Here is a 6,223-nt window from a genome sequence, read left to right as displayed (position 1 = left end):
CCTTTCTTCTTGTGACAATAGGACACTTTTTCAGATGGGCAACATCTGAGTGTCTAAAAACTTAGGTCCTAATTAAGCATGCTGATCAGCATGGGCAGACCTTTACACTCCTAAAGAGTGCCATTGAAATCCATGGAGGTGAGTTCAGGCACATATGTCCACTTGCATGGATCAGATTACAGGATCTGGGCCTAAATATTTTCTGGAGGGAAGTAGTGATTATGTTTGAGAACACTGTAGTCAGCCCTAAAACTTTAATAGTATTGTTTTTGTTGGTTCAAAAAGCAATTATTTGTAAACAAACGGAGACAATGTTTGAGCTGCTTACTAAAGCTAAGAGAACACAGCATCTCTCTACTTTTAATGCAGGCAGAGATGTATTGCAGTTTAGTAGCTAAATATTTTTTTCTATTAGTGTCAAACTGATGTGCTGCTAGCGAGTACTCAACACAAAAATGCATAGCAGTGTAATAACTGTTACTTGGCAAAAGATTGAATCTCTTTTTCAGCTTCCCCTAGAAGGGACACTGAAATAGCCAAAAGCTGGAAATTTATCCAAATGAACTCTTTCTGTAACTCTCCACTTCAGAAAAGACATTTAAATTTGCATCTGTGTCTATTTTGTAGGCTGATTTCACTGTAGAATTTATACAGTGAATATAATTTGTTCTCCTCACAATTTGCCCTAGTTTGAGAACCACTGATCTAGACTGTCATTTAAAGATCTGGGACTGGGAAAGGAGCCTGAAGTCTCATTTTCCTGCATCCCAAGCTCTTCAGCAGCCAGGGTAAACTCTCTCCCTCCACTGACCAGCCTCCATCAATACATACAAACTTAGGGGAATTGACCAACAGACTAGGGACATGCAACCAACCTCCTGATCCACCAGAGGAGCTACTCCCCACTCAGTGAACAACCTCACATCCAGAAACCACACAGTGACTCACCAGAAACTACCTCCACTGCAGGGGAGGGTGTAGGTCTACTGCCATAGCATCTGTTGCAAGGAGCAGCTGCCAGACAGCCAAGCCACCTCGCTGGGCTAAGGAGAGGGAAGCGTGGTGGGCTGATAAGGTTTGGAATGAAAGGACTGATGGATTTGGGTGGTGGAACGGTGGTTGTTTAGGAAGAGGATGGGGTATAGAATGCTGGAACACAGAGGCTGGAATTGCTGAGGAGTCTGCAATTGATGGGGCTTTTCTGGTGGAGAGGAGAGTTTATTTACCAAGGAAATATCATGAGTGTCACAGGCTGAAGCAAAATATTTGATCAAGTCCTATGTTAAAATTTTAGCAGCACATTACTGAATCTGTCATATTGAATGTTTGAGCTACTGGGGGGATGCACATCATAAATTCTACAAGGGTTTTGTGACCACCTTATTAGTCTGTAGGAAAACCTTGTCCGGTGGGCTGACTTCCCCTTTTTACTCCTACTTCAAGAAAGTCAGCCAATGAAAGCTGCTTCAGATACTGAGGGAGAGCCTAGGCCCTCAGCATCTGAAGCAGCCAGTGTTCCCTTCCCGTCTCCATGCTGTAGGAATGGGGCATTCCAGGGTCCTGCAGCTGGCTGGGGAGCAGCTGCTCCTTTGCTCTGAAGCTCATGCTCTGGTTCCCAACAATGAAGGAGGCTCCCATTGCTACTCCTTGTTCCCAAGCCTGGGAGGGAGGCAGAGGATAAAAGATCCTCCAGAAATGGCTCTCCCACTTCCTCTGGCTTACAAAGGTGAGTATACCATACTTTGAGGAGGAGTGGAGGTTTAAATTTAAGTGACAAAGGGAGAAAAATTGAATGCTGGAGTGTAACAGGGTCCACGACCCACCCCTCTTCCTGGGGCCCGCTTGCTGCCCCAATAAGGCTCAGAGAGGCTTCAGGGTTGTGCAACACCCATGTCTTTATTTACTTGCAGTTATCCCACCACCAGTGTCTATCTATTTACAAGCATTACAGGATTATTCAACCTCTTTTACAGGCAAAGTCAGCCTTGGCTTGTCAGGCCAGCAGGTGCTGCCAATCCTCAGGCCAGCATCAGGCCTTTTTCATCAGCCCCAATCTGCTTCCCCTGATTGGAGCTGACTGGGCAGGGGCTAATTAGGTGCTTTTGCACCAGCCCCCTGATACATGGGGTCTTTTCTTCCTTTCAGTTCTTTCTCTCTCTCTCTGTCCTTTTCCCCTTCTTTCTTTTAATTTGTATTCTTCTGTGAATCTATCTCCCCAGCTCTCAGTAGGGCACCTTACAGTTAGGAAAAGCCAGACTTAAGGTTGCCTGTGCATTTTTAATTTGGCTGTCTTGCGCATATGTATTTTGAGACAGTCTTTAATTCCATGATCACATGTAATTTTTCCACAGGACCCCTGTCTCATCTAGTGTGCAAGCTGAATGCACAAGGTACGGAATCAAGGTTCCACAGGCAACCTTATATCTGACATTTCCTAACTTTTCGGTGCTCAGCTTTGCAACTTAAATAACATTCTTGTAACATAGTGGGGGCGGATGTACATAACTATATCATCTATATCATGGTAGTGGCTACAGGCCCCTATGAAGGACTGAGGCCTCATTATGCTAGTCTCTGTACACAATCACAGACACACACAGCAAAAAGACAGACCGTACCTCAAAGAGTTTTTACAATCTGAGTATAATGACAAACAGCTGGTGGACACAAGAAGACAGTGAGATTCCTCTACTCCAAGGCAAAAAACATGAATTTTTAAACAAAATTGTAGTGCATTTGGTTTACTAAAGTAATATTTGATATAGCAACGCTTTTGTGTACAAAACTGTTCACTCCTTTCAGAGCATTGTTTGCTCTGAAAATGCAAGTGGTGCAATAATTCTGTCTGATTTTAAAACTGATTATTTACATGATTTTTGCCTTGTAATCAAAACTACCAACAATTTTTCTAAATGTTGGACTGTTATGACAAATCAACAGCTCTAATCACATGATAACAGCTAACTCAAAATCCGGAGAAAGAACTTGGTATTTCCACCACAATTACACTGATACAAGATATCAAGTCAACAGCCATGATTTGTGAGAGCTGACACCTGTTTCTTCTCCTTTCTGAAATTGCGAACACCAATAGAATATACTATGCTATTGCTAATATACCAATGTACTTCAAAGAAAAGAACAAGATTAGCATGTTCTTATATTGTTTTAAGATTCAAATACTCTTTGGATAGTACTTAGGGTTGCCACCTCTGCAGTACAACACAACAGAACTTCTGGGATGATCCTGAGCCCATAAAACTGTACAGCTAGCAGTGTATGCTGAGCACCCTTACAGATTTCCCAGGGCAGCTACCTCAATAAAAGGACAACCTGGGAAGACCTGGACAGGTGGCAACCCTACTAGCTTCTTACTCTGAAAGTAGTCCAGTTACTCAAATGGAGCTACTATGAAATAAGGTCCTACACAGTGTGAGTAAGGGGATTAGAATCTATCCCTTAAATGATACTCATTCATATTTCACGTGGCTGGTATTTGACAAAAATATGTTGTATTTAATCTGATAATGAAGTCTCTGCTTCCTTTACACATGGTCCCTGATGATTTATACAGATAAAATTAAGAGTGATAATGTATTTCCATGTCTGAGATTAGAGACGGCATTATTACAGAATTTAATATGCCACAGAATTTGGGAGAACTTTCACAGCTGAGTGAGGTTCACTGATTTATACTATTACTGCCTCTCTCACTAGAAAGCACCAGATATCACAGGCTCTGTTCCAGCACAACGTATGCCACTTACATTTTAGTTCATCAATTATATTCACTTGCAAGATAATTATTGGTATTATCCCTTGATAGTCTTATGTATATTGAATACAAAAGAAGCACTAGTTGAAAAAGAAGGGCTGGTGTGAACATTTGGTATTAAGTTATATTGTAGACTTTGCACAGAGTAATATAAACTCTGTTGATCTATACCTTTGTTGGGACACCGTCTGAAGAGGATTGAAAGATGATAGTAAGAGGCTAATATGATGTTCTTCAATGACTTGGGAATCAAAAAGAAATCCAACCAAAACTGAAAATAAGGACAAATTGCTAAGGGTGAATATTAAAGAATAGCACATGCATGTAGGGACAAAATCAGAAAGGCTAAGGCAAAAAATGAGTTACACCTAGCAAGGGACAAAAAAGGCACTAAGAAGAGGTTCTTTAAATACATTAGGAGAAAGACAAAGGAAATTTTAGGCCCTCTACTTAGCAGGGAAGGAGCGCTAATAACTGAAGGCTAAAGTGTTTAATGCCTGTTTTGATTTAGTCTTCACTAAAAAAGGTCATGTGACCAGCATCTTAACACAATTATTATTAACAAGGGAGAAGGAACACAAGCCTGAACAGGGAAAGCATAGGTTAAAGAATATTTAAATAAGTTAGATGTATTTAAGTTGGCAGGGCCTGACAAAAAATCATCTTAAGGTAGTTAAGGAACTAGCTGAAACAATCTTGGGGTATGTCTATACTATGAAATTAGGTCAATTTTATAGAAGTTGATTTTTTAGAAATCAATTTTATACACAGTCGATTGTGTTTGTCCCGACTAAGTGCATTAAGTCAGCAGAGTGCGTCCACAGTACTGAGGCTAGCGTCGACTTTCGGCGCTTTGCACTGTGAGTAGGTATCCCACAGTTCTGCAGTCTCCGCCGCCCATTGGAATTCTGAGTTGAGTTTCCAGGGCCTAATGGGGCAAAAACATTGTCGTAGGTGGTTTTGGGTACATGTCATCAGGCTCCCCTCTCTCCCTCCCTCCATGAAAGCAACGGCAGACAATCGTTTTGCGCCTTTTTTCCATGCAGACGCCATACCACAGCAAGCATGCAGCCCGCTCAGCTGAGCTGCCACTGTTGTATCCTGGGTGCTGCTGGCAGCAGACAGTGCAGTAGGACTGCAAACTGTCGTCATCGAACGACCGCTTCCACTGCCACTCTGGTCTCTTGCTCTGGCAGCAGACGGTGCAGTAAGGCTGCAAACCATCGTCATCGAATGACTGCTTCTGCTGCCATTCTGCTCTCCTGCTCTCCTGCAGAAGCCATACCACGGCAAGCATGGAGCCCTCTGAGATCATGCGGCAGTTATGAGCACTGTAAACACCACATGCATTATCCTGCAGTATATGCAGAACCAGAACCTGCAAAAGCAAAACCAGGCAAGGAGGCGATGGCAGCGTAGTGACGAGAGTGATGAAGACATGGACACAAACTTCTCTCAAAGCATGGGCCCTGGCAATTTGGACATCATGATGGTAATGAGGCAGGTTCATGCTGTGGAACGCCGTTTCTGGGCCTGGGAAACAAGCACAGACTGGTGGGACCACATAGTGTTGCAGGTCTAGGATGATTCCCAGTGGCTGCAAAACTTTCGCATGCGTAAGGGAACTTTCATGGAACGTTGAAACTTGCTTTCCCCTGCCCTGATGTGCAAGAATACCAAGATGAGAGCAGCCCTCACAGTTGAGAAGCGAGTGGCGATAGCCCTCTCAAAACTTGCAACGCCAGACAGCTACCGGTCATTTGGGAATCAATTTGGAGTGGGCAAATCTACTGCGGGGACTGCTGTGATCCAAGTAGCCAACACAATCACTGAGCTGCTGCTATCAAGGGTAGTGACTCTGGGAAATGTGCAGGTCATAGTGGATGGCTTTGCTGCAATGGGATTCCTTAAGTGTGGTAGGGCGATTGATGGAACGCATATCCCTATCTTGGGATCAGAGCACCAAGGCAGGGAGTACATAAACCAAAAGGGGTACTTTTCAATGGTGCTACAAGAACTGGTGGATCACAAGGGATGTTTCACCAACATCAACGTGGGATGGCCGGGAAAAGTATATGACGCTAGCATCTTTAGGAACTCTGATCTGTGTGAATGGCTGAAGCAAAGGACTTACTTTCCAGACCAGAAAATAACCACTGAGGATGTTGAAATGCCTATAGTTATCCTTGGGGACCCAGCCTACCCCTTAATGCCATGGCTTATGAAACCATACACACGCAGCCTGGACAGTAGTCAGGAGTTGTTCAACTATAGGCTGAGCAAGTGCAGAATGGTGGTAGAATGTGCATTTGGATGTCTAAAAGCGCACTGGCACAGTTTACTGACTCGGTTAGACCTCAGCGAAACCAATATTCCCATCATTATTACTGCTTGCTGTGTGCTCCACAATATCTGTGAGAGTAAGGGGGAGATGTTTATGGTGGGGTG

Source organism: Chelonoidis abingdonii, chromosome 3 (genome assembly GCF_003597395.2).
Source record: "Chelonoidis abingdonii isolate Lonesome George chromosome 3, CheloAbing_2.0, whole genome shotgun sequence".
Taxonomy (NCBI): domain Eukaryota; kingdom Metazoa; phylum Chordata; order Testudines; family Testudinidae; genus Chelonoidis; species Chelonoidis abingdonii.
Note: the sequence above shows the minus strand (reverse complement) of the source record.